The following is a 23,804-nucleotide window of genomic DNA, read 5'->3' as shown; positions in this document are numbered from 1 at the left end:
TTTATAATGACTGGATTAAATACCTACACTGTAGTGTTACCACTGAAATATATCAATCATTTCTTGGCATTCTAACAAGAAGACTTCCTGAAAGAATTCCCTGATAAACTGTTGGTGATTAAATAGTTATTTTCCCTTGAATAAGAGTTTTTGAACTGATCTTGTATGATACAAATAAAATCTCATTCTGGTGACCAAGAGACATGTTGCAAGTAAGTGAAAGAACTAACAATTTCCAGAATTGATATTATATTATATATTTGAGGTTGAGCTCTTTAGGAGGAAAAAAGTATTGACTGAAAAGTTGTGCACAAACCTAAATCCCTCAAAATGAAGATAGAGTTGAGATAACTTTGTATATTTCAAATGAAAATTTAGGGAAGGTAAAGAAGGTGACAAATATTAATGATACAATCATAGGATTCATGAATTAATTTATAATTATATCATTAAATATACATATGAACACATATAATATATATACACACACTATATTTCTATAGTGCCTAGTTTAAGTTAAGGAAGTGTTAGGAACTGGACCTATGGTTTCACTGCCATAAGGAATGCTCACTATTGCTGCAAGTCAGCAACCAATCAGCAACTTAGAATCTTAAGATAACCATTCCTGGGTCTGTATCCCAAAGAAATCAAAGGAAGAGGAAAAGAACCTATTCCTACAAAAATGTCAGCTCTTTTTGTAGTAGCAAAAAATTAGAAATTGAGGTGATACTGAAAGGGGAAAGTAACTGAAAACATTGTAGTATATGATACCACTGTGCAATATGAAGTGACAAGCAGAATGTTTTCATTAAAATATAGAAAGATTTATATAAATGGATGCAATGTGAAGTGAGAAGAACCAAGAAAACATTGCACATAATAACAGCAATATTATATGATCAACCTTAATGACTTAGGTTTTCTTAGCAATACAATGATTCAATTCAATTCCAAAGGACTAATGATGAAAAATGTCATACATTTCTAGAGAAAGAACTGCTGGAGTCTGAATCTAGATCAAATAATACTTTAAAAATTTTACTTTATTTTTTCTTGTTTTTAGGGGTTTTCTATGTGTTTTCTTTTGCAATATGGCTAATATAGAAATAAGTTTTGCATGTCTTTATATGTATAATTTATAGCAAATTGCCTTTTTGAAGAGGAAAGGGAAGGAGAAAGAGAATATGAAACTAAAATTTTAAAGAAATATTGAAAATTATTTTTATATGTAATTGGAAAATATGTGTGTATATATAGGTATAGATATATATGTATATATGCAAATAAGCATATCCATGTGTGTATATATAGAGTCTGACAGACATTTAATAAACAGTTGCTTAGAACACTAAGAGGTTAGAATAAATGTCCCTCTGATCATTGGAGGCAGAAATAAAACCTTCATCATCCTGTTTTCAAGGCCATATCCTGAAATATTGTGCCATATTATCCCTCAGGTTTGGCAGGGAATATTTATTCTTTATACTTAAATATTTTTCTTTCCACTTTTGGATATTTAAGATTTCTTTACACATGTGTTAATTGATTAAACATGAACAACAGTTTTTGTTAGACTGTGACAAATTCTGAACCAAGAGGCTATGAACTCCATTTATCTTTGATTCTTCAAAGTACTTGCAAATAATATATTTCTGAATAATTCATAAATTATATATTTTCATTCAAAGTGATGCTTTATAAATAAGATTCATTCCTTATGAATTATTCTCTTTCCAATAATGGAAGTAAGGTTTGTTTCATCTGTGACTTGTTCAAGATCAGATATTATGCCAGAGATATAACAGAAAAGAAAGCAGTGTGACCATCATAAACCAGGAAGCAGCCTATTTAAGATCTGGAGTATGGGACAGCTAGGTAGTTCAGTGCATAAAGTATAGGGTGCAGTCAGGAAGACTTGAGTTCAAAATCTGGCCACAGACACTAGCTGTATGACCCTAGGACAATCACTTTATGCGGTTTGCCTCAGTTTCCTCATTTGTCAGAAGAGTTGGAGAAGGAAATGGTAAAGCCCAAATAGGATCACAAAGAGTTGGACACAACCAAAGAGTTGGACATGACTGAACAACAACAATAAATCTGGAGTAAGGAAGAAAGAGGTTCAAATCTTGTCTGAATTTTACTAGTGGGATTATAATAAACTTCTTAACTTCTCTCAGCTTCAGATTCTCTATTAAAACAGATAATAAAATCTGTAGTATCTATTGTACAGGGTTGTTTCAAAGAGCAAATGAGATATGTTTGTAAATCATTGTGTAGCCTTTAAATGTCTATATAAATATCAACTATAATTATTATTACCATACTGCTTTTCAATTTAAATGTGGTTAACTGGTGACCTTGTATAGGGAAAAAAAAAAGCTATTTTCACTGATCAGATATTATAAGTCTATACCAAGTTTTGCTAGAAAAAGTGTGAGCCAAAATTTAAATCGCCCATTAATTCAGATTTCAATTTTAACAAAACTAAAAATAACAAAAGTTTTTTTTAACCTCACCATTAAACATTTTTCTAGTGTGTAGTATAATTTCATTAATACCAGTTCTACTGATTTGAAATTTATTAAATACAGACTGAGCTAGAGTAATTCCTTTTTGCTTAGCAAAACCTTTCTTCATCAATGACACAAATTAATAAAGTAATTAAGGTTTCAGAAGAGTGGTTTGGATTTCTAGCATTATGAGATGTACTCATTTATATGATAATTAGAAACCATTCTTATTTATTCATTAAAAAAGTAGAAATCCTATAAGAGTTCACTTTTCTGTTTTGAGTTATAGCACATAATTGAATGTAGTAATATTACTTTGATTTATAAATACTATATAAATCATACTGTTTTTCCCTCTAGTCTGACTGAATTGAAGTTTAAATGACCTTCCATGGAATGGTTTCTTAGATAAGAAACACAGATCAGGTTGACATAAAAAGAAATTCCCAGATAGGAACCAATAGAACTGAGAAGTTGGAGCATTTAATTTTCCCTGTCTGTTTTAGACCTCATTATTTTGGCACTGAGCAAGCATGAAGATAACAAAATATTTGTTCTGCATATAACAAGATTGTCTTAAAGACCCATCAATTACTGTAAAAGGGTCAAAACAAGGGAAGTACAGAGAAAAGGGTAGAGGTCATGGGAGAATATAGTTCCAGTCCTGAAGTGTTTGAGGAAAATGGAGGAGGTCAATAGCATGTAGGATGATCCTTCACTCCAAATTATCTTCAGACTCAAATCTGTTGATGTAAGTACAAAAACAAAACTCCATAGTAACTTAATCTAAACCATTTAATGGGAACTATCAGAAGAACAAATTACTATTATCAATAGAACAATTTAATAATAAAGAATTTACACCCTCCCATTGTCCCAAGTCAAAACTTCTCTGTAATAAGCTAATTTGGTTCTATTCTGGACCTTATAATTCCTGCCTATATCTTCAACTTAGAGCTGGACTAAATTCTCCACAGAAACTTAACCTTCTCTCATTGCAAGACATTTTGTGGAATGGGACCTTTCCCATAAGTGATCCACACCCTGGCCAAAAGGGTGGAAAAATAACTTTTCTCAATCTTGATTTTCACAAATATATAAGGCGTAGACTAGTCAAGCCAACTGGCTTACCCCCAAATCCTGCATTGGTCAGCCATTTCAAATGATTGTCTACTTAATTCTTTGGAAAGAATTGTCATTGAGCAAAAGTAAGAAATGTAAATTTGCCCTTTCTATTTTTTCTTCCTTACTTTTACCATAGGGTAATTAAGGATGAGTAGTTAGAGGAGGTGCAATCAGGGAAGTGAATTGTCCAGGACTAGGGAGGTGACAGTACCAATGGACTCTGCCCTGGTCAGACTATATTTGTAAGACTTCTGAGTGCCATCACATATTGGGAAGAACATCGATAAGCTACAGAGCATTTCAAGGGAGGAAACCAGGGTGTGAGGTCCTTCCAAAACAAGAGGCAATGGCAGATTGCCCATACCTTTTCTGAGCCATGACTCTGATCTACCGCCATGTTCTATCCAGCTGAGAATTACGACAACACTTATCGTGGTGACTGTGACATGTGCACAGGAGACCCAAAGCAAGATGTAGCCCATGAGCCGAAGTGAGCAGCAGACCTACTGTGTGGTTGCAGAAGCTATCAAGAACTTTGTCCAGTATTTCTATAAAACTGTCTCCGACCTCATTGACCAAAAAGTTGATGAGCTACAGAAGGTCCATGAGATCCAGGACATCTCTGAGAAAAGCTGGACCAAGCTGACTGAAAGGTTCTTCAAGAACCCCCAGAAGCAGAGGCCGTTGCCCCCAAGTTGGGAACGATGCAGCCTTCCTGATTCTTTATGAGGAGCTGTATTTAGACACATCTAGGCCAAAGTTAGTGGCGGGCCTTCCTTGGCGCAGAGATTTGAATCCTAAATCAGGATATGATACAATTCAACCACTGCAACTCTTCAACCACATTCTCAATGCCGAGGGGCTTGAGCTGCCCGACCAGGGACTGGGGGGTATCATTGATGAATTCATCCACCAGCTTCGGTCATCCAGCCAATACTGGGGTAAGACAGCGAAGAAGTCAGAAGAGAAGATGGACTCTTTCCATTTGCGGAGGTGACCCGAGAACGTGGCTGGAATACGGCTGGCTCTCCTACAAGATGCTCAGCTTCTCCAACTTTGTGGGGCTGTTCCAGCTGTTCTCCCTTCTGGGGGATAACTTCCAAGCCATCAGAGTACTTCAGAACACTGAGTTCTACAAGGAGAGCAGGGGTCACCCCCGGGGGCTTTGCCTATTTGATGACATCCTACTCCACATCCGGAGAACCGAGAGCGTGTTCCAGAGCACAAGGTACAAGCACAAGCTAATCAACAAGCAGAATGAGCAGATACACACCCTGCTGGCCATTGCCCTGACCACGTGCCCCTGGAGTATCGATGAGAGCTGCAGCTGCAGGAGAAATGCTGCACATGCAGAAGTGTACGAGAAGTTCCTTTCCCCACAGGGAGCCCAGCTACGACAGTGTGCACCCAAGGAGCCCTTCCTGCAGCAGCTCAGGTGTTGCTGAGGTCCAGCCCTCCACCCCCTGCAGCTCCCTGGAGCTCTCCACTACCATGCAGTGGCCAAGCTGGCCGGCTTCCTGGACCTCACCAAGGCATTTCTGCACCTGGTTGTTGATCTTCAAGCCTGAAGAACCTGGTGGGATGAGCAGCATCTCGGCTCTGGCTGGGGAGTTCCAGCCAGCCTTGGCCGGTGGACTTCCACAGGGACAAGGACATGATCCACATTGCTAGTACCAAGGACTTCTGCATCTGACAGATCCATAAATTTGAGGAGCTCACCTCCTCAATCGAACCCTAATGAAGATGGGCCAGAGACCCTGAGAGTGCACCACGAGGTGCCACATTTATCCAGAATTCCTGTGGATGCTGATGTTCAAGAGGCGGAGCATGTTTTCCACCTTGAAATGGTCTGATCTTTTGATCCAGAGCAGCAGGACTTCTTTGCTGGGGTCAAACATTTAAATAAATCCTAGGAAGATTTTTTTTTAAAGAGGCAATGGAGCAGAACCAGGAGTTCATTAACCATGGCAACAAGATTACACAATGACCAATTGTGATAGACATGATTCAGACCAGTTCTAATTGTTCAGTGATGAAGAGAACCATCTGCACCCAGAGAGAGGACTGTGGGAATTGAGTGTGGACCACAACATGGCATTCTAGCTCTTTTTGTTGTTGTTTGCTTGCATTTTATTTTCTTTCTCATTTTTTCCTTTTTGATTTAATTTTTCTTGTGAAGCAAGATAACTATAAATATGTATATATACATATATTGGATTTAACATATATTTTTAATATGTTTGACATATATTGGATTATTGGCTATCTAGGGAAGAGGTGGGGGGAAGTAGGGGAAAATTGGAACACAAAGTTTTGCAAGGATCAATGTTGAAAATTTATCCATGCATATCTTTTGAAGATTAAAAACCTTTAATAAAAACAAATAAAACAAGAGACAATTATGGAGTACAGTGGAAGAAAGCAGTGTCTTTGGAGTCAGAAGGACTGTGTTCAAATGCTATCTCCATTACAGGCTGTGTGATCTTGGCAGATCATTTACCCTCACCAAACCCCAGTTTCTTCACCTGTCATATGAGAGGGTCAGACTAGAAATCCCAAGGTTCCTTCAAGCTGGGAATCTATGATCTAATATTAATGAATTGAAAGAACCATCTTCCGATGGTTAACCTAGAAAACAGAAGTCTTGAAAGTTGAGAAGAGATGTTTTCAAGTGTTTAAAGATCTGTCAGGAGGACAGGGAGGTGGCCCAGTGGATAGAAGTATAGGCCTGGAGTCAGAGATTCATTTTCCTAAGGTCAAATCTAGCCTCAGACACTTACTAGCTGTATGATCCTGGCCAAGTTACTGACCCCTGTTTGCCTCAGTTTCCTTATTTGTAAAATGAACTGGAGAAGGAAATGGCAAACCATTCTAGTATCTTTGCTAAGAAACTCCAATTAGGGTCATGAAAAGTTGGACAAACTGAAACAACTGGACAAGACCAACATGTAGAAGAGGGATTTGATTTGTTTTGTTTGGTCTTAGATGGCAAAATGAGAAGCAACAGGAGGAAATTAGAAAGGCATAGATTTTACAAGTTAAGGAAAAAAATCTAACAATAAGACCTCTCCCCAAATAGAATGGAAAACCTCAGGAAGTAGTGAGTTCTCCCATACTGGAAATCTTCAAGCCTTGGCACAATGGCCATTTGGGTTTTCTCTAGTGTGGTTGGATGTTGGATAGTGTTGGCCCCAACATCCCTATTAATTCAGATTCTGTGGTTTTGATGACTAAACAAGAAAACCTGTACCTAAAAAGTGGCTAAAAACAAAACAAAACAAACTTTTGAAACATCAAAATAGAATTTGGTAGAACCAAATACTAGTATGATGGAATGATTAAAGATTAAAGGCAGCACTGAATTTCATTTTGGCAGCAAAATATTTTTTCTTTCATCCTTATCAAAGACTCTTAACATTGATAATCCTAATTTTTAAAAAAAGATCAGTCTTTGGTCTGCAAGAGCCAGAAATTATGAAAGTTAGCATTTATATCTTCCATAAATTAAACCACTTCCCAAATGGAAACATTTTGCAAAGCATTAACAACAACTAAAGAAAACAGAATTTCATTGACTTACCTATTAATATTCCACAGAAATACCAAGAAGTCTGGGTGGACAGCTTCAGAAAAAAGTGATACCTGGAGAAACAAATTTTAAAAAGATATGAGAAATTTGTCTCAGATCTCCAACACTAACTGAACCATTGTTCCATCCAATTATAGCACCAAGAATTACAAGCTTTGGTTCTTGGGCTCCTCAAAGTTCTATACCTTCATTAACATAGAATTGTTCCTTCTCTGAAATACTGACCTACTTCCCTAGAGAGCCAAACCACTGATGGACTTGGAATAATAAAACAGGGTAAGGAAGGATGTGTAACCCATTAAACATGCACCAAATTATATATACTTTCTCTTGTCCTTCAAAACTAACTTCAAAATACAACTTTTGTCCTTGAGGTCACTTTGTGAATAGATGGAAAAGATTAAAATGGATGAAACAATACATTTAAAAATAAGGAATTAAATTGTGAATGATATAAAGCAAGAGAGCATTTGTTAAACACTGTGACAGATAGTAAAACAATAATCCTAACAAGTATCTTTTGTTATTCTTTTCATTAATAACATTTCTGATTTTTTCAAAAGTAAACTTAAAGAGAACATGGTAAGTCTGACTTATAAAAGCCAGAGGCAAAGGTTGCTAAAATGCTGAAAGGTAAGAATAAAACTCAAAAAATGCTGATTCATCTGAACAGAGGTCATAAACAAAGATCCTAGTCACTCTTTAGTGAATTTAGGTTACATTCAGAAAACTGTATGCTCAATTTATTTCCTTGCAAGAAGAGAAAAAAACATATTTGGAAAAATACTAACTATAAAACGGATTATTTGCAGGATAAACAGCACATTTTTATTTAAAGAAAGAAGGGCTAGTCTTAGTACTGCCCATTATGAAATTCCATCAACCTAGCTCTCTCTGTTTTCTAGGTAATCAAAGAGAAAGAACAGTGGAGCATTGGATTTCTCAACCAAGAGAAGACATCTTATTTAACAATCTCAGATCTCTCATTTGCAAAATGAGAGGATTCTCCTTCTTATGGTAATCAATGGCTCAAAATAGATGATCCTATGCACCTAAGTTTCTTAAGCCCAAACCAGATTAAAACAAATCAGTTCTTTGCATATATAAATGTATATTTCTTCATTTTAAGATTACTTCCTTTTGAGTCAAGACCATGTTGATTTGTTTAGATATATATCAGATGCATTAAGACATATCTCAGTCTTGTTGGCTATATATCAGATATTGAGATTTGTGGAACAAGAAATATTTAAGTTATAATGGAATGAAGAAATTTGGTTATCTCCTATAAACCAAAAGATCAACAGGTAAAAAAATAAATTTTTAGCAGACTGGATTTTATATTGTAGATCATTACAGTAAATGAGGAAAATCCTCGACTTACCCACTCTAATTTTTTTTAAAGCATGCTTTTAAATATGCTGTGGTACTTATAAGTGAAAGGCAATTTAATACCAATTAATTAATCTTAGCACTCAAAAGTTGTTCTTTATTTTGGTGTCTACAGAGTGAGTGTTAATCAGTAATACCCTGAATAGAAACATTGGTGTTTAACTCAATGACTCCCCAATCTTCTGAAATCAATTTAATTAGGTGCCAAACTAAAAGCTACTGAACAAGTCATTAGGGTTCTCTTCAGAAAAAATAAGAGCTCCAAAGGAGGTATTAAATTACAGAATTAATTCTCTGTATTATGTTAGTTTCAAGGAAGTTAATCTTTAAAAAAAAACAGTTTTCAAACCTAATTACTGGATAAAACTCATCATTGACTCCTATTAAATTGTAAGCTTCTAGATTACAGATTTTTCCCAATCTATCTTTCTATCTCTGGCACCTAGCTCTCCCCTACAAAAAGTAGTCATTTTAAATATTTAATGAGTTTAATTGTTCATTCTTTTGTTGTTGATATTAATGGGAAATTATTATCTGAAAAGTATCTTTGAAACAAGCCCCTAGGAAGATTGTAAATACTCATTGTGAAGAGAGTTCTTGATCTTTTTGGTCCCTATTTCCTGACCTTGAAAACCAAATGGTCACAAAATCATTTGAAATTCTGCAGTGTTAAAAAATGAAGATAAAATTTTTGCAGTCTTAAACACACATACACAGAGCCCTTGACTGATGAAATAATACCACACTCATTATAGCACTGGAGTTGTATTCAGCATCATTTCCAGTTTTGACCATTACTTGTTCCAATTTTCCTAAAATACAAATATCACCATCTCTGGAGCCCAGAAAATGACAACACTCAGGAACAAGTTCACACTATCATGTCTGAGTGTTCTGATGATAAAAATATCAATTCAATTCAATAAACATTTATTAAACACTTGGAATATTCCAGAGAGAACATTGCCCATGATCTACCATTATCCTTTTCCACAAGATTTTATAAATAAGCTTACATTCTAAAAGCAGTGCTTTTGGCTGCTCTATTATCTCTCTTGAGCAGAGGTCAAGTTTTTTGGTATCCTTGTTATGGAAATTACTTCACGTCTACTTTTTTCTCAGCAAAATTGTCATAATTGGTGTCAATATCATTTGACATCATTAAGTTGTTTAAATGTTTTTTGTTTGCATTGCTTAGATTGTTGTTGTTCAGTCATTTCAGTTATGACTGATACTTTGGGACTTTATTTGGGGTTTTCTTAACAAAGATAGTGGAGTGGTTTGTCACTTCCTTCTCCAGTTTATTTTACAAATGAGGAAACTGAGACAAATGAGGTTAAGTGACTTGCCCAGGGTCACACAGCTGGTAAATATTGGAGGCTGGATTTGAACTCAGGTCCTCCTGATTCCAAGCCCAGGGCTCTTTCTAATGTGTCTCTAGCTGCTCAATATGCTATTAGACCACTGTTCTAACAAGTGGTGCTATTCATTGCTAATTGCTAATGAAATAATTTCTATGCCACTAATAAGCTATTTTCTGAATGTGAAAATATAATAAATTTCAATTGTTTGGTAATATTATTTACCACTCATGACATCTAGAATATTCTAATTATTTTGAATAAAATATTAATGCATAGAAATATGAAGGTTCTTTGTAATCTACAAATATTTGCCCGCATAAATTCTGAACTCCTAAATCATATTTTCCAACTTTATTAAAAAAAAATCATCTTTACCTAGGGCATTTTCAGATTAAATTCACTGATTACCACAATATATGCTGATTTAATTGAGAGGGCCATATGTTCTTTGTAAAATGCCTTTTTTACTTCATCCTCTACAACAAATGTTAGTAAATAAGTTGCAATTATTTTCATAATGATGTCATTGTAATATTTATGAACATTGCCATATAACCAAATGTCCCATGAAATTGTTTCTTGTTGGCTTTGGATATGTAAATAAATTCAACTTGATCAATTCTTTTATTTATTTTTCCAAGGAGAACGTGACCTATTCTTTCATTTAGCTGTAACTTTCTTCTTCCTTTCAAAAATGTCAAGAGAGTTATGATTCAGAGTCTTCTGATGGTTATCTATTTATTGGTCATTGGACAAGGAACTCATATTTTAAATAACTAAAGCTAAATTAATGTTTTTAGGTGGTATAAAAAGTATATGATTCTTAGCATCTTGTACTCCATTTTTCAGCATGAGATGAAATTCCTATCTAGAAATGGATAGGGCCCCTGGAGGACAGAGAGCTATTTCATATTTTCCTTTGTTTTATATAAAGAATTAATTTGTGGTTGATATTTTTTAGTCATTTGAGTCATGTCTGACTCTGGGACCCCATTTGATGTTTTCTTGGAAAAGACCCTGAAAGGGTTTGCCATTTCCTTCTTCATTACATTTTCAGATGAGGAACTGAGGCAAACAGGGTTAAATGACTTGCCCAGAGTCACACTGAGCCATCTAGCTGCTCCAAAATATTCATTGAAATGGTCAACTTAACTTTTGATGAGCTTCTCTATTATGCTAACCCGGACTTCAGAAAACAAACAATAGATTATCTGAGGATAATCTAGATGTACAGAATGCATCTTTGATTAAGAAAAATTAGAAAAGAACAAGCAAACTTTTATAGCAACATTCTAAAGCTAAGACTTTACTCAAGGCTTTTCTATATCACAGAATCTACCAAAGCTTGATTTTTTACTGGCATAACCTTTGAGAATCCAGCATCACTCTGCAATGTATGCAATGCAACACTATACATGTGTTTAAATATGTCATTGTGCAGATATATACATTTGTGTACATTTGTACGCATGAAATCACTTGAATGTTAACGATTCCTAAAAGGATGTGTGTGTATTCAAACCTCTAACTTAATCAGTGTGGAATACAATTAGTTCCACAATCTAGCAGATACTTTAAATCAAATTTAAATCATTGAGATTTATTTTTAAGAGTTAAATTTTTTTCTCTTCATTTTCAAGTTAATTTGCTCTGCTTATGCATGTTTTTTTACTTATGCTAACTAACCCAAATCAATTAAAAAAAAATCCACACCATTTGTTAAGCTCCTGCTGTTTGCAACACTTTGCTGTATGAATAGGAAGAGAAAACTAAGAGTAAACATGAGAGTTTTCTTCGTATGTTTAGTGGAGATTTTTGCAGGTCCTGTCTAGTTCTAATTGATTACATTCTAACATCTAATTACTGTGTCCCAGGAAGTATGCAAGGCTCTGATGATACAGATACAAAAATGAAACAGTCTCTGCTGTAGAGGTGCTCACATTCTCTTGAGAGATTTATCCTCTAGTGCATCGGAAAATGGACTAAAACTAATGGGTGAAATTTACCAAGGGGAAAGTTTAGATTTAAATAATACATGGTTTTCTAATGTAACCATCATGAAATGGACAGCCTCTCAAAGCAGTAACTTCTGTTACTGCAAGTATTTAAGCAGAAGGTGGATGGTCATCATTTAGGCATATTGCAGAAATGATTCCTTACTGAGAGGAGAGAATAGGACAGAATTCTCTGACTAACACTATTGACATAGCTCACTGCTCTCCATCACTTTCTAGGTTCTGAGTGTCTTTGACCTGACTGTTGAACTAGCATCATCAAATGTTTGCTCCCAGAATCAAAGAACAGGTTTAGAAATGGTTGAGGTGATTTCTAACAATGTACTAAATAGAAGAAAATATCCTAAGAATTCTAAAGTTTTCAAAAATGTACCCTTTTCTCCAACTCCCCAATCCCAATGGTTACTTAATACTTTTAAGAGACTGAACACTTATGGCATTGTCTACACCAGAGTTGTCAGAACTAGATTAAAATGTAATTGGGAAATATTTTAACAAAATAAGTAAAAATGCAAAAGAGCACAGGTAATGTCAATATGAGGTTTTCTAAGTCAATATCCATCTATAGGAAGAACTTAGTCCCCTTTCTGTTTGAATTTGATATCATTGGTCTTTACTCAGCAGATTAACTACATAATTGTCCAATTCCTATTGAATTTTAAGCTAAATAATATGTGTTTCTGTGTAAAGACTATTAATTATTAGCCAAGGGAGCAAAAATAATAACACATCCTTTTCTTATGAGTTTAAATTAAAACTATACATTTACAGTATATTATGGACAGCTGTTTTATCTTTAAATATTTGAGGGGAAAAGCATGTGGGTATCAGATTTCGTAAAATTTTCTAACAAGCAGAAAAAACAATGGCAAGTTGTCCAAACCTGTTCATAATCTCTGTAAGAACTCATGTCGAGACTTTCCTTGAACATTCACCCTTGGATTTATGGGGAAGGGCAGTGCTAAACTCTGCTTACTATGGTCCTAAAGCAATCACCTTGTATTATTCATCTGAATAAAATTTACTAAAATAATTCCTAAATCAAAGAAAATATTTGATATATTGTGAAATTTTGAGTTACTCTTAGGAAAAGAAAATACTTTTTTTTTCAAACCCAAGCCACTTATAAAGAACCTATCAGAAATTTAAATTTATAGATTTATAACAACACATCTTGACCATGTAATATTTTGCCAGTGTCCTACAGTTAAATCAAATCTCTTACTACAATTGATATTGCAGAGTCTGAACCACCATGAGAAGAATGGCAGTTGTTCCTATCATGGCCTGTACTTGATTCATCTAGCAGTTCACAATTTCCCCTTCAATTTTGAAGCTACCTAAATAGGGCATTATAAAAAATTTATAAGATACTTTCCTGCATGAACAGCAGAGAATTCTGGGGAAATCAGAGAACATACTTTACAGCAATCAGAGTGGGGAATACCAGGAGGAAATCCTGAACAACAGCAAGCAGCCATTAAGGGGAAAAAAAGCAGCAGGCAAAAAGAAACATCCCAAGGAAGAGCCAGGACTCCAAGAATATGCAGAATTCAACAGAAGTAAAGAAGTCCAATAAGGAAAACTGGAGTGAGAAGTTTTCTGACATAATTATTGCATCTAAAAACATTTTTTCACTTTGTCAATAAAGATATGACCTCAATGCATGAATAACTATTACAAAATCTTTCTGAGCATCAACAATGTGTTTGCATTATACAAAGCTGTAGCAAATATGATCAAGGAATAGCTCCTCTAGGTTTGACAGACTAGTATATAATACCCAAGAGTTTTATGTGCTATGGAAAATATAGGTGGCAACAGTAAATAATACTCTTGATTGAAAGTGTTGACATACTTTCTTCTGATTTGACATCTATTAACTAGCAGTCTGCATTCCAAAACTGGACATAAACTTTAAGTAGTTACAGGCCTGTGTTCTGAAGCCAGATGCCGAGATAAAACTAGGAACAAAGGAAGTCTAATCAATAAAAAGATATTTCAAATGGGTAATGAAAATGTCTGGAACAAATTGTGTGAAGGAAATGGAAACTACTCCCTTTGCTGAGAAGATCTGTATACTTTCAGAGTACTCAAGATTTTAAGCCTCTAGGAGTCAGGGACCATGTTTGTTTAACTAGCTTTGTCTAATACTTCATGACATTTCTTGCGATAATAATAACTCTAGAGCAGGAGCTCTTAACATTTTTTGTATCATAGATAATTTTGGCAGTCTGTTGAAACCTCTAGACTCCTTTTTCTCAGAATGATGTTTTTATGTGAATAAAACAAAATGCATTGAATCAAGAAGCCAATTCTTTTTAAAATAAAAATCAGAATTTTTAAAAATTAAAGTCATAGAAACTGAGTGGATGCTCATCAGTTGGAGAATGGCTGAATGAGTTATTTCTTTCTTTCTTTTTTTTTAGATTGATAAAAGACGTTTATTATTAGGTGAAGATAGAGATAAGGAGGTCACTGGACAAAGGATCCAGTGGACAGAGGGTCCTCACATGGCTACCATGTTTGGAATCTCTGCCCAGCAGGATGATTTCAAAGAGATCTGGAGAGACTTACATGAACTGAAGCTAGGTGAAATGAATAGAACCAAGAGAACATTGTACACAGCAACAAAATTACATTATGATCAATTATAAAGGACTCAGCTTTTTAGCAGTAAGGTGATTCAAGTCAATTCCAATGGACTTGTGATAGAGAGAGCCATCTGCACCCAGAGAGGGCTGTCAGGACTGAATGTGGATCACAACATAGTATTTTCACTTTTTTCATTGTTGGTTGCTTGCTTTTTTCCTCCTTTTTTTTCTTTTTTGATCCGATTTTTCTTGTGCAGAATGATAATTATGGAAATATGTATAGAAGAATTGGACATGTTTAACATATATTGGATTATTTGCCATCTAAGGGAGGGAGAAAAAATTTGGAACACAAATTTTTGCAAGAATGAATGTTGAAAAGTATCTATGCATATATTTTGAAAATAAAAAGCTTTAAAAAACAAAGTTCACAGACCACAGGTTAAGAAGCTCAGCTCTAATTCTTGATAATTTTAAGAACACAATAATTTTACAATGATAATTTTGAGAAGACAATAATTTTACAAATCTAGTAAATTTTTGAATTCAAGATTCAACTAAGTGGAAAAAGCATAATGATATTATTTATGTAACATTAGTCTATTATGATAGTAATATCATCAGTCCAACCTGTCACTTATTAATTATATGACCATAGACAGTCATTTGATTTTTGTGATTCTGGTTTCTTCACTTATAAAATATGGATAATAATAACCTGTAGTTCATATCCAAAAGCCCTCTCCTGAAGCCTGATGGAGGTTAAGATAGGAGTTTTGGAAGACTGTCACCAGAACATAAACTCTGGAAGATTCTGTCATCTTAGAAAGAATTCAAGCAGAGTCATGGCAACAGGATGTGTCTGTTTACTAATCATTAGCTTTGCCAAATACAGAGGGACTCATCACTGTGGGGTTAGCCAATAGCAGATGAATTCTTTAACTATGGCAATAATTATAAAACCTTTGTCTTTCTATTTATGTGTCAAACTTACATGGTCCATCCTCTAAAAAAATACTGTATTTACTTCTTTTTTGTGTGATGCAAATGCATTGCTGGTACTCAGAAGATTTATTATAGTCACTTATTCACTTATTGACAAAAGAAAAAAATGTTTTTAGGTGCAAGTATTTCAAATAGGAAAAGCACTGAAAATTTTATCAATGGTAGAATCCCACGGTGAAGTTTAAGTTTTTATTTTGTTTTTGTAAAACCACTGACTTCACCAGAGAAATAACAGTATCCCCACTGGCATATTATGAAGTATTTACCACATCATCTCTTCCATCGTGGAATGGGCACTTGGAATGTTGGAGGGTTCACTCCAGAATAGTGTACCAAGAAAAGATTCAGCATTCATTGGGAAGGGAACCACAGATATTGCAAGGAAGCGGTATTTTTAAATAAAATTTGCTCCACAAAACCAGAAGGCATATTTATAAATCCTTCAAAAATGTGGATTCCACTAAAAATGAGAGTAAACAAGCCCACAAAACCAAAATCAAAATTATATGTGAAAATGGCCAAAACTTTACACAGACTTTAATAACAAGGTGATTTTTCCCTTTTCTAATATGCATAAAGATATCACTCAAAGTAAATGCTACAAAATTTAGAACCCAGCTTCTTAAACTGTGATTCACAACTCCATACAGGTTCTCATAATAGAATGTGGGGGTCATGAAATTATGATTTATTAGAAGATAAATATTTTATTTGTATACTTGTTTTATGCACCTGGGTTCATGTAAAAATTTCTCAGGCAAAAAAGGGTTGCCAGTAGAAAAACATAACATAACAAAAGAAAATCATAACATATAAGAGTTAGTCATTTCTTTCCCCCACTGCACTGTTATCTTTAGGAGTGAGGATAAAAATGTCTTCTTTTCATCAAGCTTTTAGTCATTTTTATCTAAGTGTTGGCTGACTGAAAACCAGCAATCTCTCTGTCCTGTGTGGCTCAACATAAAAAGGAATTTTTTATAAACATATTATAAGTGGTCGGGAAACCAGGCTAGAGACCAGGCTTGTTTTCTTTTAGTTTTCAAAAACTAGTTGTTACAACTACTATTATCATCAAGGATAAAGGACAAAAGGAAGGGAGAGATGGGCAGGAATGGGCACAGGATCCAACAAGAAGGATCTCTAAAATACCTCCTATAAAACTGTCTCTTTTTGATGCCTTTTTTTTTTTTTTTTTTTTTTGCGAGAGGGTAGCTAATGGATAGAGAGCCGTGGGCTTGGAGTCAGGAAAACCTGAAGTCAAATAAAACCTTAGTCACTAATTAACTGAATGAATGACTTAATTTGTTTGCCTCAGTTTCCCCAATAGTGAAATGGGGATAATAAAAGCACTTATCTCCCAGAGCTATTGTGAACTAGTACTAGGTGCTCTGTAAATGCTTCTTCCCTTCACCTCCCTAATACCTAATGAATTTTGGTTTGACTTTTATGCAAGACATGTACCTCTCCATTAAGAAGTAGTAATACCAGTATATTTTTGGAACTACCTTTTAGATCTCGGTGAGTGGATCATAAACAAGCTTGAAGATCAAGAATGAGTAATCTTTCAAATTGGTTCATTTTATCCTTATAGCACTGCTGGGTTTGAATCCCACACTAATACACATTAAGAATAATACAAAACCATGGAATTCCCTGGAAATTGGGGGGGGGGGAGGTTTGCTTATAGCAGAGAGACAAGTACTTTGTATGATTTACCTAACTAGGTTGTTATAAAGATCCATTGAGATAACACATGTTAAACACTCATAAAATTATAAGCCCTTTCATCTCTCTGGGTCTATTTTCTCACCTGCAAAGTTAAGGTAATTATGTTTACAGGACTGAGAATTAAATGTAATTATGACATAAAATGATTTTTAAAACCTAAATGTGAGCTACTCTTATTTTACTCATTCAAGATAATTTTTTTTTCTCAGTCAAAGATCTTAGTTGTAGGCCTTGCAATAATTTTCACTGATATGTAGAGATAATAATAATGATGATGAAAGCAATGATTTGTCACAATAATTACTAGATGCTGGAGTATAAAGTGTTGGACTTGGAATCAGAGAGACTCATCTTCCTGAGTTCAAATCCAGTTTCCAACACTTACTAGCTGTGTGACCCTGAGCAAATTATTTAAGTTTGTGTGCCTTCATTCTTCATCATGGCATTAGAGTACTTCTGCCAAGAAAACCCCAAATGAGGCTGTGAATAGTCTGAAACCACTCAACAACATGTGTCAGGGACTGACACATTATTATTATATTTCATTTGAGCATCACCAAATTCTTGAGAAATAGATGCTATTATCATTACCATTTTACAGATAAGGGAACTGAGGCAAACAAATTAAGTGACTTGCCCAATAAGTGTCTGAGATCAGATGAGAAGACAAGAAAAGCAGAAAGCAAAGAGCATAATCACACTGAATGGGTTTCATAATGACCAAATTTATTCTAAAGAGGTGCATAAGCATGAATGTCCCCCTTAGTGCTATTGGGGTTTTAAAATCCTGAATGGTCAGGAAAGAAAAAAAAAAAACTTTGTTACAAAATAAAGGCATCAGAGAAAGGAAAGTAGCATTTGAGTTAAATTTAGAAGAGATTGGAGTTAAATTTAAAGCTTTATTTTCAAGAGAGAAAATTACTGGTTGCCTTTTAAGTCTGCAATTAACTTTAGCTTAACTAAAAAGCTACCCAAAATAAATGAACTAAGGAAGACTGTTCCCTGACCTCCAGAAGCTAGAATTATGATTTTGGGAAAGTCCTTTGACCTCTCTGGGCCTCAGTTTACTCTTCTGTATAATGTAAAGTCTAAGGTACATGATTGCTATGGACTCTTGAGGATCAAAAATTCAATACTTTTAAAATTCTATAGGCGCCTAGACCCAGCACTCCATGCACATCTGTGTACACACACACACACACACACACACAGACACACACACACAGAGAGACACACACACATTTCTGAGGATCAAAGTGATAAAAGAAACATTCTTAGAGAATCTATTTTAATTTTGTAGAAAGATTATTTTCTATCATGCAGTAGTGAGTACTTAACAGCAATGAATCTTAAGGGAAAAAATCCTGATGCAGCTTTCTTTTACAATTTTGAATAGTGCACATATATTCTTACTTTAGACTCAGGACTGTCTGAGAATTTTTTTAGACTCTTTTTAATTTTTTCACAATGGAAGAGAAAAATATAAATAATCTTAATTGCTTTACTGGGTAAAAATGACAAATCTTCCTAAAACCTCCCACATTACTGCCCTTAAGATATAAGAGAAAACACTCCATGGTAAAGAACCAAAAGAAAATCTCCATGCTTAATTAATACCACAACTCTCTATTTACACAGCACCATTCTCCAAGGAAATCTGAGGCATTGGATTTATGTTATTCCTTCCCAAATAATTTTTGTAAGATCCTGTGTGGGATTCTTTTTCAGATGAGAATCAGGTGTTTCAATTTTACTGAATTTCAAAATAAGGTTTATTTGCATAACACAAACACTAAATCAGGAAAAATTACAATTGTAGGCAGGAAGGGACTTTAAAAGTGTGTATTTTTTTTTAATAGCCTCAGATTTCTCTCCTCATTCTTCTTAAACAAAAGAAAAGGGCACTATATGGGAGAACTATAGACACCATTTAAATTTCTGGTTTTAAAGCTAGTTTAGCTATTTTTTTTTAAATCAAAGAAACCCTAATTTTAATGAATACCACTGTGATTGTGAGAGACAGTATGGCATAATGGGTAGTCCTAGAAAACTGGGTTAGTCCAGCCTTTGCTCTGCATTGGCTATGGAACTCTGTGTTGTCACTTGGACTCCCATTAACAAAACACTTACTGATTGGCACAAAGTGAACTGGTCTGACAAAAATAGTAGTTAATACTGAATATTTACTGCTTGCCTCTTATTTATTAAAGTTAATCGATTCCAACTACAGATGACCTCTCCTTGCTATATAGTATATATTAGTACAATATATCTTAGCATACCAAAATTATATTACTAATTCATTATTAGTAAGACTTATGGTTTGTCCCTTCATATGGATATAACTGATCCCTTTACAGTCTTGGTAGGTATTTTCTCTTTAGAAAGTTCACTAACACCAGTGAAATCTCAGGTGCAATGGAATATTGGATTCAATGGAAATGATGAGTTTAATAATCTTAGAAAATTATGGATAGACTTACATGAAACAATATAGTATAAAATGAGTAAAACAAAGAAAAGACTATATAAAAAAAGCAATATTGTTTTTAAGAACAATTTTGAGCAACTAAATCATTTTTGATTATTACAAAATTAACTACAAAGGACATGAAGGAAACTATTTACATCCAGAGAAAGAATTGATAGAAATATGTTTGGAATATTTATATATCTGTGTGTGTGCTTATATGTATAATATATTACATATATATATATACACACACCAAGACACACACACACACACACACACACACACACACACACACACACATATATATATATATATATATATATATATACATACACACATAAACATACTATGTCTAACGAACAAAAGGGGATGCAAGGGAAGAAAAAGAAGAAATTTACATGATAACTTTATTGTATATTTTTAAAAGAACCAGTAAGTTGTATGTAATTTGCAGTTTCAATCATCTTATTATTCTATTCTATGGATTATACCTGTTTTATTCCATAAATTCAAAATAAAAAATAATGTTAAAAAAAGAAATCTCCAGTTAAATCTCTGTCTTATTCATCCTTTTCAATCCCATCTATAATCTTCACTTTTATCTCCTTCCCTGATCTCCTAAAACTTTCTACTCAAGTTTCTGTCATTTATTTCTGTATCTCTTCCAGTGTTCTCACTGCTCCACAAAATGCTTTGTACATAGTGGGTGCTTTAATGAGAATTTATTGAATGAATCACTCTCCTTATGACCAACAGCACACATTTTTGAGAGATGCCTGGGGTTAGAAGTGCAGTCTGTAGCAATGGACTACAGCAAAGTTCATATGGGGACTGAACCCATGACCCTAGTCTCATTAACACCATGCTCTAAACAACTGGGTTAAATGGCCACAGATTCTCCAACCATATACTACTTCAAACATATTTTTAAGTAGAAACAAAAGGACTGAATATAGTTTCCCTTACTAAGGGAATTTAAAAAATTTTATTAATAGCTAAAACATTTAGCAGCAAGTTCAATCGCACTCAGTGGAAAACAACCCACAGCTAGTTTGGTTGTTGGAGTTTGGTTTTTTGGGAGACTTTTTTTGTTTCCACCAAATTCTTCTGTTAGAAAGTATTGATGCCTCAATAAAATATCTGAAAAAAAGAAAATGTTTTCCTCAGAACCAATTCTGCCAATATATTCGTTTTGGTTTCTTTGCTTTTGTTCCCCATTACTGAAGCCTCCATGGAAATAAGATAAATCTTCCTTAGAAAGCTCTTATGTTCCCACACCACAATGCTAATTCAAATCCATTCATTCTATAACCATTTTACCTTGGTCAGTACTCCTACTTATCACTTCATCTGGAAATAAAGAACTAAGAGAAAATGAGTAAGAAATAAAACATTTTATTTCTTTCTATGCATCTTTTGTGCTTGGAACAAGGAAAAATAGTAAGGTATGAAAAAGTCAGGATAGCTACTGTTTTTCCCTCCAAAGAAAAGCTAAACAGAAGATGCAATAATATATTTCACGTTCTAGGTTACTAGAACATGACCTAGTGATCTAGGTTCCTTTTGATCTTATATGCAGTAAAGAGTTATCAACAGTTTGAATACATAAGTGAAACAAAGGAATTAAACAATCAGTATAAATTCCTATAAAGACAAACTAGCAGAAAAACAGGGCATTTAACGACCCCCCTCAAAACCAGTAAGATAATTTTTACACATCCTTAGCAAAAAAAAAAAAAAAAAAAGAAAGAAAGAAAAAGGCCTTACAATGACCTCATACATCCCTGTCTCTTGGTACCTCCCACAGCTTGCAAGAGTTCCCATCTCTAAGCCTATTTGCTCTTCTTACAGGTGCTTACAAGCCCATAAAGTAGTGTCTCTTTGAGGTCAGCTGGAGGAAGGGAAACCGGTTTGCCACTATGTGGTAGGAGTTAAAAGTTGGATCTGATTTTGCAGATGGAGTAGCTTGCCCCAGGGACACTGGGAATTCAACAGCCACTGAGAAATATGTTAACTGTGGTTTTGCTCACCACAAAGAACCTTTTCTTTGGTTTTTTAATTTTTGTCATACTAGGCTCACATTGGAGCCAGACTATTTTAAATCCTGCTGCAGACAACCTTTTTGAATATTTCGGAGTTAACAATTTCCCTCAGCATTGCAACCAACAATGTCTTTGCATTTTGCAGAGCATTTAATGTCAGCAACTTCAGCATTAATAATGTATTATTTCTTGTCAAGTACAATTCTTTGGGAATTATTTTTTTTAATACATTCAGTCACCTCCACATTATCCAAGTGTTGCCTGTTTTTTTTTGGGGGGGGGGAGGGAGGAAGGATAGTTAGAGAGGCCCAATTTCACAATTCCTAAATGAGGAACTTCTTACTCATCCCACAGTTTTGCAGGCAACACTATTTAGATGATACAACTGAGAAATACATTCTCCTCTAAAAGTTGAGGACATATTAGAAAATTAAAGGACAGCAAAAAACCCCTGAAGACCAAGTCTCCATTATAATGTCAGCTTTGAGGGATGAACATTTTCTTCACTTTTTTATGTCTCCCATGATAGCACAGTTCTCGGCATATAATTGGTGTTTAAAAAATAAATGCTTGTTGCTTGCTTGAATCTAATGTTTGGGAGTATCATGTCTTGAATTTGTACTTTTTTCAAAGCAAAAAAAAATCTTTCTTTCTTATTTCCTTCCTCTTTCTTTATTCTCTTTCAAAATGTCTGTAGAACTTTATGCCACGAAGGGAGTCTTCAAGAGATTGCCCATGGCCTCCTGGAATTTTTCAATGAAACTTGAAGGGGATGTTTACCTGACCCCAAATGTTATCCTAATGGAAACTCTGTTTTTAATTCTTTGAAATCTTCTCTTTCCCTTTTCTTGTCATGCCCGCTGGGAAAAAAAGCAAAGTACAGCTGTTGGCTTAACCTCAAATGGCAAACACCAAGATAATCGAGGTCTAATAGTTTCTCAAGAACGCAGACAAAACCATAGGCGTATTCTTTCCCCTCTGGTAATGGTTCGCTGGATTGATGAAGAAGAAAAAAAAAGGCAACTAATTTTGTTGGTAACATAAAGGGAAAAAATGTGAACAATTGAAAAAAGAAATGGATAATATACATATATTATTGAAAAAAATAGGGAACTATAAGGTCTGTTAAGTAGAGGTGTTGTAAGATATGTGTTGTAAGGAGGGATGAAATACTTAGGGCATTTACTGCTGTTTGAAGATTCCAGGTAAGAATGTCATATATGGCACAGAATAGCTTAGAAGCTGGTTTTTATAGCCTGAGAAAACTAGGCACAGGTGGCTGCCAACATGTTTTTATTAAGTGATGGCTTAATAAAAGAAGCATTCTAGCACCAAGTTTCTGGCAGCTTCTCCGATGGTTCTTTCTCTAAAGTTACTTTGGACAGGCTGCCCAAACATATTTAAAACCTGGGCAATCTCATCTGGACAGGCTGCCCGAGCATATTTAAAACCTGGGCAATCTCATCCTAGGGATAGGTGGGGACAGGAGCTACAAATTCGCTTTTCTACCTTGGCATTGTATCACAGGATGCTGGGGCTGCAGGAGATCTTAGCGGTCAATTAGCCCAACACCTTCATTTTCTGAATGAGGAAGCTGATGAGAGTTTACATGATTTGATCAGTCAGTTGGTCTCCTATCAACACTTTCTGTTCTAGAAAAATGTTCTCAAGGATCATTAAGGAACAATCTTATTCTCCTATCCCTTAGGTGGATATGGCCAAGAATATTATTTCCCCACGTTACCCCTGTACCGCATCTCTAAAGTATATTCATAAGTTTCCAATTCTTTCCCTCACAAGATTATAATCACTATTTATTCAATCAACAAGCCTTTATACTGCTTGGGATGTGTCAGACACTTTGTTAAGGGAGATGGGAAGATTATGAGTGAGGGAAAGAAAGCAGGGAATGAAGGAAAAATGGAAGGGAGGGAGGAGGAAAGAAAGAGAAGAGAAGGGAATGGAAG

General features: G+C 34.7%; 1 protein-coding gene and 1 pseudogene across 1 annotated transcript in view; one reads left to right on the top strand and one right to left on the bottom strand.

Annotated features, from left to right (window-relative positions):
- The window catches only part of LHFPL2 (LHFPL tetraspan subfamily member 2), a 139,380-nt gene that overhangs the window by 107,076 nt on the left and 8,500 nt on the right, over positions 1–23,804 (bottom strand). The window contains exon 2 of the mRNA XM_051991819.1: positions 7,216–7,277. The gene's annotated coding sequence lies outside the window, so the exon portion shown is untranslated. The remainder of the gene's footprint in view (positions 1–7,215; positions 7,278–23,804) is intronic.
- On the top strand, positions 3,806–6,350 carry LOC127558563 (eukaryotic translation initiation factor 3 subunit L-like; annotated as a pseudogene).

Source organism: Antechinus flavipes, chromosome 1, assembly GCF_016432865.1.
Source record: "Antechinus flavipes isolate AdamAnt ecotype Samford, QLD, Australia chromosome 1, AdamAnt_v2, whole genome shotgun sequence".
NCBI lineage: Eukaryota > Metazoa > Chordata > Mammalia > Dasyuromorphia > Dasyuridae > Antechinus > Antechinus flavipes.
Note: the sequence above shows the minus strand (reverse complement) of the source record. Positions and strands in the feature narration are given on the sequence as shown.